The sequence below is a fragment of the Gnatocerus cornutus genome, chromosome 10 (genome assembly GCF_029298725.1).
Source record: "Gnatocerus cornutus isolate USDA-ARS CGAHR chromosome 10, icGnaCorn1.1, whole genome shotgun sequence".
In the NCBI taxonomy this organism is placed as follows: Eukaryota; Metazoa; Arthropoda; class Insecta; order Coleoptera; family Tenebrionidae; genus Gnatocerus; species Gnatocerus cornutus.
The window spans coordinates 6806516-6820361 of record NC_142242.1 but is presented as its reverse complement, the minus strand read 5'-3'; the positions used below and the strand labels follow the sequence as shown (position 1 = coordinate 6820361).

General features: G+C 37.6%; 1 protein-coding gene across 1 annotated transcript in view; it reads right to left on the bottom strand.

The window, feature by feature from the left end:
• The window catches only part of Delta (neurogenic locus protein delta), a 39575-nt gene extending 26362 nt beyond the window's left edge, over positions 1-13213 (bottom strand). Inside the window, exon 1 of the mRNA XM_088047729.1 lies at positions 12620-13213. The gene's annotated coding sequence lies outside the window, so the exon portion shown is untranslated. The remainder of the gene's footprint in view (positions 1-12619) is intronic.
• Between the last annotated feature and the right edge of the window lie 633 nt (positions 13214-13846).

Sequence of the window (13846 nt, the reverse complement as noted above, 5' to 3'; positions counted from 1 at the left end):
CAGTCATAAATCGACAAGACTCCGGAATTCCCACCTCGTAAATCAAAATTGGTGGTCCGAGTAATTTCCAGAACCGGCGCGTCTCAACTTGAAATTCGTGTTAAAACGAGTGTTTTTACAATTTTAGGGTCAATTTTTGACACTAAAAGGTTTAATATGACAGTTGCCGTTTTTTCCCACCTCCAGGTAAGCGCAGTAATAAAATTGATGGTACTATAAGTAGCTGGTGGGTGCTCTGGAATTCCCCCTCGTAAATCAGAATTTGGAAAATCGGTCATTTCAATTTTGTGCTTTGCTCATTATTGTGGCAACCCTCGATTAAATGATGGTTAAGATAACGTCAATGAAAATAAATTGACAGCTACTTGTTGATGCGTTTTGTCCCGACCCTCTGGTCCATACGTGAGTTTCCACAAAGGTAGAAAGACAAAGGCCCTTTCAGGTCCTGTCAGATCAAAAGTACAGTGTAACAGAAAAGTCGTTCGGCAGATGTTTGTTGAAATAGTGTGACACGCGCCGAACCACGTGCTAGCGTTTCTACCACTCCGCATGCGTCATAAATCGCTCAACAGGTTCCCGGTGTTCTAGCATTTTCCTAAAGACATCTTCCGATATGATTTCCAATCTTTCAAATTTCAGATTTCAGTTATTGAACGAAAAAAAGGGACTTCGCAATTCGTTCACTTTAACTTGGAGGGAAAAACCCGATTAAATCGTGGGATTACCACCCCAGGTTATCTCCCTGACACGTCCTAATCCTCTTATAAAGGGACATTTGAGATTCAAGTGTTATTGTCTTTTAAAATAACGCGCTTCTCAAAATATTGATTTTGGCGGGGAGTTTTAAGAGGCTGCGGAAATTCAAGGAGAAAAATGCTGTTATTTGCGCAGAGATACACTTTTGTTCGAAACAGTTTGACAGGATTCGACCTTGGAATAATCTTCTATCTTACATACTCAAAGTATCTATTATATTCGCAAAATTTTCTACTGTATGAAGTTTCACACGTTAACGGTTTTATTACGCTGTAATGGTCCTCAAAATTAATTGACCTAACTGTTGTTTCTACAACATTGTAATCCTGAAAATCTTGACCCTTATTATCATCATCAATAACATTATTGTTATTATTTCCGGCTTTAAAATTCGCGGGAACAAAATTCTATAAGACACAAATATTTTGTTTGGAGTTTTCTTGCAGATTGTCTTAGTAATTAGAGAGTCTTTGATTGTTCATTCTCAAGGAAGTAAAATCTTTTTATGCACAATAAATGTCAGTAAACTCGCATTCATTTCACGAAAGCATTTTGTCATCTTTAGTCTCCTTTTCATCTAGTATTTTGAAGCACTTTTTGTGTCGGTGAGAATCCTTAAAGTTCGGCTGACAAATTGCGTAATAATTGCATACAATTTAAACCAAACTGGAATTGCGGACTTTCTCTTGATTTTCTGCGCGTCTAATTGGAGTTTTTGCGATTGCACAATGATTTACTGAAATTTTTTGCACGTTCAATTCGCACGGTATCGACTGCAGAGGATGCGCTTGCGCTGCATTTTTCTGCTTGAGCAATTAATTTCGCCCCTAATTGTTTCGAATTGGAGATGTAAACGCTCGGAGCAGGCGAGATGTTATCTTAAAATTTGGCTGATAGATAGTACAGCGAACGTCAAACGTCCGCCACTGGCCAACACCAGGCTTGCAGCGAGGCAGCCGGCGTCATACCAGGTGTAAACTATAGTGCGACACCTGTCCTCTTAAAATCAATGTCCTATGGCCATTGTTCATCGTATTTTTGACCAATGAAGCGATTATGCAACTGCACATACATTTAGCCACTCGAAAAAAACAATCTTAACAAGGGAGCAATTAACTTTCATAGCCACAAATTGCGAGCAACTGCTTCAATGGCCATATTAATCACAAACAAAAAAAGTGCCAAAAACGAAATTACACGTGTTGTGGTCGGCACACTCCCATACCAGGACACACCAGAGGACATGCACGGTTCACATTCAACTGAGGGCAGAACTATTACCCTCCCTCAGGTCAAAAAATAAATTAAGTGGCGCAAGCCTTCGAGAAAAACACCAGGAAAAACCTAACAATGTATCTAGAAATTATAGAGTAATAAAATTCTAATATAACTTTATAATTCTACCAGCATTGCTGCTGTGGTATAACATAGTAGGTTGCATTATCACACCAATACAAAAACACACGTTTTATTGACTTTTGTAAAATTCTTTCAAGTATAAATTTGTACCACTTCAAATTAAATGAGAATTAACCATCAAGTTAGATGGTAAAACTGGTCTTTAATAGTTTAAATATTTCTCTTGACATGTGCTCGGCAACGCAGGTGTGTGGCAGATTCGTATTAAAAAACTGTAATATTTTTGATGTCTGAGTCCTGATTATACAGAACCGATCCAAATTTCTCTGTGGTAATTTTTCTTCATCTTGCAAAAATTATCTCGCTCAAGTTAATATATGCATCTAATCAAGAGAAGCGCGTCTATTATGAATAACAACTTTTTGTTTTTTCTATTTTCCAGCTGCAGACGGCTCGACGTTTCCATTGATTAATCTGTCAAGCGTTTTGTTGCTGATTGGCGTCTGATGGAAAAAATCGGTATCAAATAAAAGGATACGCGCTAGTTTTTAATCTCGGCAATGACATATGTAAGCCGTTTTAACGAAGATAATGAGCGGGTCCAGGACAAAAGGGCGAAATAAATCCGGCGGCCACTGTCACGGTCACGTAAACGTTGATTTTTGCCATGATATCTGCATTGTTTGCGGGCTAGAAAAAGCGGTATGTAAATTAGTGGGTTTACTATTGAGATCCCCTAATAAAATTCGTGGGAACTCGACAAGATTTTATTATAGGTGTCGGAGAAAATGCGTAGGTAGTAATATTTTCGTTTTTATCTTTGGACAAGGTAAACTAATGCACACAAACCCATATTACAGTTGGTTGATCCGCAAAACTTCCGGTTTCCGGGAGACTGCGCACACGAGCCAATTTACTGCACTTAAATTGTTCATTTGTTTTCAACTAACATACGAACTCATCAACAAGACAAGAAGGCCTTCATTCATGTTGTCGCGGAACGAAACATGAGCAAAAACAACTCAACGTAATTTGAAGAATATTAGACATTACCGTTGCCAACAACCTAAATTAACATTTTCGTTCGTTCGTTCGTTCTGGTTCACAGAAACACAATACGCAAACAACTAAAAAATTCAAGACAAACCGACGACATTTTCCAAAATTATAATCCACAAAAATAATGCGTAATTGTGATTTAACACGATGATGGTAACACAGATATGTTGGAGTAACATTCTAAAGAGTCATGTGAAGCAAAATTTGCATTAAAAAAAATCGACATTTGCATAATCCGCCAAGAAACTTAGACGCTCAAGAATTTTGACGAAGCGAAACCGAAAAAAACTAAAGCGCTTTTCATGACGATTTTCGGAGACTTTTGGTTTTGATAACTTTTTGTACGTCGCGTCGCTTGAACTTGAACTTGGCGTTCTGTAGTTTTTGCACCTCTATAAATTCTGTTGTGCTTGACTTGGTACAAATTTTGAAGATTTCATTTACATTTACATCGCAGGTGCAAATTCACGTGTGAAATCACGATTCTCTTGACATTTACACGTACCGACTTGATATCTGGAATTAGCTTCTGCTTTTTTTATTCCGCTCTCGTTACTGAAGGTCTTTAATTCGTCGTTCAATTTAAAATTGATCTAATTGTATGTGTAATGGTAAACAAACAATTTATGGAGATCAAACGACTTGTTTGCGTCTAATTTGTGGTTGGAAAAACTTGTCCATTTTAAGTACACAGTTACGATATAATTAGCAAGTTATATAAGATTATACACCTATATAATTTTTTACGGTCTTCCTTTGATGCGAGTTTATTATTATTAAATGAAAATCCACAAATTAACTTGATGGATATTTCCTACATTTAATTAATGTAAATAAAGATTTGGGATTCGTAAAATAGAACTAAAGAAAGCGTGAATGAAAGGGGAGCTGTTCTGTACGTTATGGTATGTAATCCTTTTTAGATAGTGATGTTCGCACTTAAAATGAAAGTTGCAGTAGCGTGAATGTTTATGTAATTAAAATTTATCCGAATCAAAATGATTAATTTAATAAATCACCCGTTTCCGAAGTGGCGTCGTAACACTAACATCAATAGTCAGGCTCGTATTAACAAAAAAATGGCGGCGGCGGCGACGTGTACATAAACCGTTCAAAGTATGCCAATTTAAACATATGTTGAGCACTCAAGAATTTTAGCAATTTCAGGATGTACTTGGATGAATCACACCTACAGAGATGTTCGAATCCGCCTTAAGATGACTAACAATCACCTCAAATATTTTATTGCAACGTATTGCTTCACAATTAGATTCATCGAGTAGCATTTCTATTTTAGTAAACGTGAATATTAACCTTTCAATGCAACTATTCGATGTTACACCATCGAAATGCTTCAATGTTTGCAATTACAGGGTTTAGCCAACTGTAGCATCGCGATACGAAACGCCCAAAAAAGCCCATGAGCCCGGAGATATAATTGTGAAAAACACCCACCATGGGGATCGATAGCAATAATTGGAAGATATTTGGCTTGTAGGCAAAATTAGCAATTAGCATATTGACAGGTTGGGTTGAATGGAAGAATTTTTGACTGTGAGCGCATTCAATGCGGGAGGCTCGCTAAAAAACCGCAATTGAATTCATGAACACCATCAAAACAATGCCACATGCTGGATTTTTTACTTCCGCACACACGCAGAGTAGTCAACAAAAAAGATTTTTTCAGTCCTGTAAGCCGGTTTGGTAGTTTGTTGTTGTTTTTTCGGGGAATTTACACATATGTTGCTTTCACACTAGGCGCCCCCTCCGAACAAATACTCATTTACATTGTCCACAGGGCGGTTTTCTCACTTTAGTCCAAAACAATATACCCCGAATGTCCATTGTCTTAGGTTTAAATCGAAAGAGACCATTGTGAGAAATCACGTAAGGGCCACCCATTTGTCAGGTGCAAGTCAATTGTTCAATGATGACCACCTAAGATGTCGGCGTTTTAGAAAAATCTAAATAAACGGTTAATAGAAAGTATCCCCGTTAGATTACGGTAGATTTCGAGAAATTTCGAATCTGGGGTGTGGGATAAGTGCATCTGTTGAACCACCCTTTCACATATAGGTCAGGTAACATGTGGGATATGGGACCCATTACAAGTGACAGCAAAGTGCAATTTAAGGCCGCGCCTATTGTAGTTTAACACTTGTGGAGGACAAATGTAAAGATTTTTTGGGGCGTTTTTTCGAAGGAAGTGGAGGAAACATTTTTTAATATAATTTTTCTGTATCCGGTGGGGACGTTTTTTGCTCTACCTATAGACTGGTAATTTAAAGTGAGCAACGCATGCGCACAGGTGAAGATATCGGTGCGATATTATCTTGTAAATTTCCGGCTTCTTGGCGGCGTCACGGTACCGCGAATATCTGTACGGTTGACTTCTTTAGGCACGTCCGACGGTCAGAGCTCCAACACTTGCCCTCTGTATTGTTAACTGAGACAATAATACTGTGAATGTCTACCAAATTACAATAGCTTACATGCTAGACCTAGACATACGATATTTGTGCATTTGGGAACAAAAGATTAGCTTTCATTACCGACTAGAAATTAAGAAAACACTAGTTGAATGCCGATTAGTGCATCGTCTGGAATACGGATTACATACTGTACAAGCATTTGCTCATTTTTAATTGACACATTTCTCAGACTAGACGGTACTTTTCGTAACAATCCAAAAATTTGACGAGCAGAGATAAGACCGTTTAAAATGCGGGAGATCCGCTAATTTTTTTAACTGTTTCTTCCTTCCACAATTCGTGACGTAATGAATAGCAGTTTAATAAAAATTCAGCATAAAGATCGAAAGATAAACAACGACACCATAACTGTAATTAATATCCTTTTCTTTATTTATAGTTGTTTGTTAAACCAACAGTGAAAGTCAAAAATAGAATACATAATTTCAAAAACATTAGGTCTGAGATTTGAATTTTTTGGTCGCTGTTTAGAAAAAGCAAAACGAATCCGGTCTTGATCTTCAGATAAAATATATTATCATAGTAAGTACTCTTATCTGACGCCGGGCTCAGTAGGCAATTCCGTTCAGTTTTACCACAATTGTTCTAGCAAGTAAACAATGAGACTTTCCACTTGGCTATCCAAATTTCCCCTACGCAAAGATGCTCCCCAAAACGAGGGTGAATCCGAGAAATTGAAAGAGTTGATTACTTCCACTTACTGCGTCATTTTCCATACAGCTGCCCTCAAAAAAAGATCCGATTTTTTCGACTTCTGTATGAGCGAACAGAAGGTGTGCTATTAATATGTTAGATAAATAACCCGTTTTTTTGTATTGTCACATATGGAAGGTGGTAAAATACGTTGGAAGGATAGGGTGAATACAAGGGGTGGACTAAATATCCCTGGAAGGCTCTGATTGCTCACTACCTCAATTAGTTGTAAAAAATAGGAAGTACTGACAACAAAAACTAGAACTAGAACTCCTAAAGCTATATTTTCGAAGCACAGTTTTAAAGGAAGAACATCGATCGACCTCCAACTCTGGATAGTAACAGTATTAATTGGTCTTGAGAACCGAATCAGTTTCTTGGCTAGCACCACAATGGGATTTGAGTAAGAAATTTATAAATCTTATCCGTGATGTATGCACCACATTATCTTATGTCATAATTAGGTTCTTGACCCTACCTGAAGATGCCCGTTGACTCGCGACGACCTTTTAATTATTTAACGTAATTACTCTTCTGAGAATAAATGTTTTAATTATTTATTTTCTCGCATTCTCTACTTCTATACTCTTTTTATAGAAACTTGAACACGTCATTTTATTTATATAAAATGTTAACTAACTGTGCCTTAAGGAAGAGTGAGATGAACCCGTCGGAAAAAACTTCAAAACAGTTTCTCCTGGTTACCAAGATACGTTCATTCTAAACAAATTTAAAACCTTCGCTAAACTCGCGACATTTTAAAGATCGATAACACAGTAACCTTTTTTGTCGTTTTATGGAATGAGGTAAAAGTCATGTCATTCAAAATTAAGATACCACAAAAAATGAAGGATTCTGTCACACTTGGTTCATTTTGTCTGTCGCATTAATATATCCAAAATAAGTTCGTTGGTTTTCACGGATAGTTTAAAGCAATTTTTTAAGTTAATTTCAGTTTCTTCTGTCAACCGATTATTAGTTCGAGTATAGTAGCTAAAAAAAAGTATTTCATTAAAACTATTTTAGCCAATTATGAAGGAAATGACAAGACAATACACTCCGACCTTCAGGTTTTACAGAGACACGACAAATATGAATGAAAATCGACTCTGTTGGTAATATTTATATCTATGTGTCACTGGTCAGATATTCATTCAATTTTTGGCACACTGTACAAAAGTATTTTTATTGGGAAATTAGAAAAGTTCCAGATCAACGACGAAGAAAGTGTTCGAAGTTTCATCAGTTATTTCCTTCAGTTTATCTATTGCAGCCATCGCATTGTTGTATCAATAAGGTCAGGTCACATCAAAGGTGTCAATGTGAACAATGTTATCTGAGGTAAAAATAGTCGCAGGAAAAATCAGATAGCAACTTCCTGATCTTGAGGAAAAAGATAAAGTTTGGTGGACGATAGTTGATTAAATATGTTGAAGCGAAGGGTCAGTTGAGTGTGAAAGCATTGCGTCGGTTTACATCAAGGGGGAAAAAGCCCCGTATTGGCGCGCGCGCGAAATACGGATGTGACACATCTGCCTTTAATACTTATAAGTACACGTGCTATTCAGGTTTTAGCAAATATCACAGAAATATTATCAGCGCGATGTAATACAACGAATGTGACCTCAACATAGCAATTACGTCGTTTGGAACAGCTTTATGACCGTATGATACATTTTTTATAGGCTCGCACGGCTGCCAACAACACAAATTGGAATAACGACGAGATTTACATTGTCCTGTTTGAAGTTGATGGCTTTTTTAGTTTGATATTGATGTCGTTATTTATCTTGAGGAGATTCTAATTTCCCTTGAAATAAAATTTCTGAAATTAATTAGGGCGCGTAAAAATAGAAGTCTGCACGTCGGCACAGATTAAATATGATATATGAAAAGCGTAAAAAAGTCACCCCAAATTCTTAAAATATCAGCGCAGCTTTCGCCCCTGGGTAAATATAACAAATCATAAATAGGTGTATAGCGTAACTCGAATTTGACACATGTGGTAAAAAATCAGCGTAAAACACGTTTAGGACTTCCTCCAATTCCGGTCTAGAAATGGGGGCGGCGATTTTTTTAAGCACACGTGCTGCGGTTACGTGACGGATAGCGTTGTGGATTTTTTAGGGGGTTGGCCACATTAGCTTATGGATGCGATTTTTTCATAAATTTTTAGAAAGATAATGCAGCTGATGAAACCACATGGCATCTTAAAAACAGAATACTGAAAAACCATCTGCCCAAAAACATGATTTGGTAAAATATAATACGAATACAGATAAAGGAAAGGGTTGTAAGCAAAAAGAAGTAACGGCCTAGCAACTGGCGGACCTAAGGATCCAAATCAGGACTACATCTGTTGCGCAGATGGTTTAGTACAGGCCCTAAAACCTGTCAACCTTTGCGCATTACTCTACACCTTAACACCAATCCTCACTTGATTCTACCTTGCTTCTTACCTGTGCCATATTTCAAACAATATTGCAATTCAGACCGTCACCACATGTTTGCTCTCCTCCTTCACCATCCCGCACATGTTTCGCAGACTCACAAAGGCCTTTTTTCCGCGAACTTTTAAATGACTAGGTGCTACCTTCGAAATCACCAGCTTTCCTTTTTTTAATCACACATTGCCTGCCAATACCTATTAAACTACTGCGTCTGTTGTGATTGATGGTCCGAAACAATTCAGACAAACAAACCGAATTATGACCAACAAATGTTCACTCAGTTTACCTGCGCCAGGCAATAAATGTGCAGGTAAACTTTAATGCATAAATTCAGCACAATGTAGGTGTAAAAGATGCGTACAGCCAGCATCTGTTGCTTCGTGTTTTCCCAGGCGTATCCTGAGCATGTGTTGTGCAGATTTTTTAAACCAAACACGAGGCAGGTGCCAAATTTCCATTCCAGTTATATTATATTTTTATCTTTACTTCAAATTCCATTATTCAAAACTTTTGTATATGCAGATCACCACCATACTCTTCACTTAAAAAATATATAATTCTCAATTGCCCTTCTTATAGCATACAAAACAGTCAATGCCATTCATGTTCATTCTGACAAATACATTATTTATAGCGTGTAATGCTTTTTGTTAACCTGCACTAATCTAATCAACACTGAGTTATTAGAAACATATAAAGCGGTCTCAGGAAGTCGTTAGTAATTTAGAAAATTAGGTTCAATATTGATGCAGTGTTGCAATCGGAACAGGTTAAATGGGTCAACTGAAGTGTTTCGAATAAACAAAACAAACTAATTATAGGAGTGTCATTTTATTAATGTACCTGTTTGCCAAAATTACTTTTTTTTGAGTACACTACCAGTACCCATTTTTGGCTTTAAAAAATTCCGTCTGTTGAATTTTTGGCGCGCACCTCGGCGTTTCCTATTTTTTCCACTGGTCTAGACACAAATCATTCTAGTCCAGTAGTAATTCTTATTGTTTTCCTTAGTTCAAGTGTCCAGTAAAAGATAGAGCAGGTCTGAGGGCCACCATGCGGAGTTCCGCCGACGGCTGACCGGATGCCTTGAGTCATGAAGACACCGCGTCCACTCACCGAAACCAACACTCCTACTTTCTTATGTTTTTAATTCTCACAACCCAAAAAAAACTTCTTCTAGCACGTAAGGCACGACATAACCCCATTTTTATCAATTAGCCGTCGCTCATTAATGGACGGATTAAGGAGGACATGGAAGAATCTATTAATAAGTTGTTCGAATACCGTATTGGCAGCTCCGCCGTGACGTCACGGATGCTCATTAGACATGCACTTTGGTTCGGATAAGCTTGAATTTTCGAGATAATAGGCTACGCTGTGGTTTTTTCCTTGGCAACACAACGGAGTTCTGTGAAGAGAGGTGGCGGTTTTAGGGGAATAACCAGCAGGAAATTGCTCAAATTTGGGTCCAAAATGCAGTTCTGTACGCCACTGGCGGCAGATGCCGCTAATGGGCGTTAAAAAATAGCTCGCACAGATTGAGCATTACCGAAACAGCGATGATAAGTTTTTCATTCTTCCGGTGGCAGGGAAGGGCTCTAATGACATCGTAACTGCGAAAATGTGTAATAAATTTCAAAGGAGAAACGGGAAAAGTGGCGTAAAATAGTTTATAATTATCGGAGTTATGACGGTCTGATCTTGATAAAGAAGGAATTAAGCTTACTGCCCTTTGGGTCGGACAAGATGTCTATCGGTAGGTTAGAATAATAAAAGTTTTAATTTGCCAAAGGATGTCTAATCACATCACGCAAACCAATTAAGGCCGAATTTTAAAACTATAACGTTTTTCTGACAATGCTAAACAGATGTTTAATAAACAGCCCATCGTTTAAGCGAAAAATGAAAAATCGTTTTTTAAGATTTTTCAGTGTCTGCCAATCTGTTCCCAAGACAATACATCATCTGACACGTTGGTCGGGGGTGTTTCGGCCGTAAAAAATGTATAAAAGAACTTAATTAGGTAAGGAAACAACTAGTTAGACAGTTGGACCGAGGTTTTTAATAATATGAGACTATAAAACTTCATTATAAGGGATTTTCTTACTACCTGTTCGAGCGCATCTGCTTTTCTACGCAATTGGTGTTGCTGCTGTCATTTCAGAAATAATCACATTATTCTGAATACATTATCCGACGTACGTTTCATTGTTTTACGGCAATTAAACTCGACTTTTTCTCAAAAAACCATTAAAAAGTAATAACTCTAAAAATGAAATGTTTGGTACCACAGATAAAGTATTCTTAAAACAAACAAATAAAACTCTAATTACCTCTTGTGAAAGATGTTAAATTCGGATTGATGATCGTTATCCCGTTTTAATATAAAAACAAACAACAAGAGAAACAATAAAAAGGACGAATTTAGGGACGAGGTATAAAAATAAGTTATCGGGGTGGTTTTAGTTAAATCACAGGATATGTCGATAATGTGCAACATGTGCGTTTCTAGAAGATGCAATGTGTGTTTCAACGAATCTAATTGATTGCACGACAGAAAAATCGCTAATTGTCGACGTTACAACTACAAATGGTGTCTGTCGCATTTTTTGTCGAAGGATCTCCCTTCCGCTGTTGACGTATTGTTTCTTGTAATCTATTAGAAGGAACTTGCTGATAGGAAAACGGTGAAGAAAATAGCTGCACCGGTAAAATAGTGTCGTTTTTTCGGCGGTTTCGTCTTGCACATGCACATATGTTTTCTTTTTTTTCACATTTGGCAACACGGTGTCTGGAAACTTAAAATAGCAATAGATCCTTTCTCGCGGCATTCACTGAGGCAGCAGAGACCTGTAACTTGACTTTTATTTCTGTTTGCGTTAATTGTCTAATCGCCGAGCACAAAAGAATTTATTGATTCTCAGGTTTATTCTGTTGGAAAACATTTCAAATATCCAGTCGTGAAAGAGAAAATTGTAACCAAGGACAAGGCTACATTTTCAAGACATTTTATTTAGCAACAGACGTGCATTTCAATCTGAGGAATTTCTTTAAATGTTGTTTATAAAGATACAATTATTGCGCGCGCGCATTCTTATTCAGGACGAAATCGAGGATCAAATCTCCATTATTCATCCTCTTGGCAAAAGTGCAGTTTTTCCAGAAAACAACGTTTGATAAATGAATGGAACCGTTTTGACCTATTTTTCGACTTCCACCCACCCTCAAAATCCTGTCGACTCGGGAAAAGGTGATGGGGCCCCTTTAGGCGTCATAACCTTGATTTGAAAAAAAGTTACAAAGACAAATGTTTGCAGCAATTGGTTGAGATCGGCAGCACGACATGTACACGATAATTATTACTATTCCCCCATATCGGTGTCCAAACCCGCATCTGTCCCGAATATATTACTCTCGAGCTATTTGTATTAAGTGTCGTATTTATTTACAATGAATGGAGTCTTGTAAAATTTGCATAAACTAATTATTATTTATACCGTGTCTTAGTTACGGAATAATTATTTCTTGCCCTATCTTGATATCTGTTTCCGTTACGAGTCCTCCCTTCGAGGGTAAAAACTTTGGGGTGCTGGTGGTCGCTCAGGTGACAGTTCAAATTCTTTCGCCCAGGATTGAAATCAACAACTGCGTTAAAAAAAGAGGATGAACTTGACATTGCGCATCTAAATTTAGCAACAATTACGTAATTTTTAGCGAAACGCGGTGTAAGTAATTTTTTTATTGAAAACGAAATTTTTGTGTTAGTGGGAACCTCGACTACCAGCATTAATAGCAAGAACCTTCACTTACCGAAAATTTTGCTTTTGACATTTTGGTGCCTAAACTTTGATTTGTTTCCACAAAAAACAACACATGTTTTTACATAAGATCGTTCTTGTTTTGAAGAGAACCCCACTAGCACTCATGTTTAGCACTTTCGGGAAACCTGGTTTGGTCACACCGCACTAAAACCAATACCGTTCATTTTCGGTTCACACTTAGGAGATTCTCAAGGGTTAAAAATTTTCAGCGATTTATATTTAGCGAATTACAAACTCGACCTCTTCTAAGTGAGATATAAATATATCGTGTCTGTTTTCTGTACTACTTGTTTTGCTTCATCAAAATTATTCTATTTCAGGTGTCATTACAATTCAATTTAGCACTCACCTAATTAAAACTATTGATTGATCTTGTTTTAATTAGCATTAGAAGTTTAACACATCCGTCGGTTATTTACGTGCTGATGATCGATGCCCTATCCGGCAACTATAGATCCCTGCTTTTCAAATTGGAAAATACACATGAATTTGCATAAGTTTATTCATTTGACAGTTGAACATCCATGAAGTTGTCGCGAAATGTACTGAACGAACGCTTTTAGTGCGTCGCCAGGGAATACTGGTGCCGATCGACGCTGGCGGGAGGCATCGCGACGCTTGTGGCGGCTTGAGGCACTGGACGGATTTAGATTTCTTAGCGCTACTCTCATGTTTTAAGTGAATTCCGTCTCGGAGCACTGAGTCTATGAACTCTGAAGAGGCTCCAAATAAAGGAGCCGCCAGTTGATCGATAATGTACACACATTTACACAAATGATGCGACGCATCCTTGACTTGCATCAGTTTTGCAATGCGCTGTACTTTTCTGGATGACCATGACTGAACCTCATCGTTTCCCTGTTCAGTTCGAAACTTCATGTTTTCAAACAATGCAAGGCGACCACAACAACTTTGCTTGAAAGAAAAGGAAAAATTGGTCCTTCGACAGCAGTGGATGAATTACGGGTAAAACAAGGCACGTTTTGTCTGAATATCGTGAAAGAGTCGGTTGCGGTCCCAGCAGTCATCAAGTTTGATTAAATTTAAAGTTATTTCCCGGTTGAAATTCGGATTCGCTCTGTACTCATGTCAGGACGATTACGCAGCGAAATCGCTACAAAAAATCCGTACGTTAGTGCGACACGCTTATGATTTTTGTAAGTAGATAATTGTATATTTATTTTGCTTTTTATAATCTTCCATGTATGTTATACTT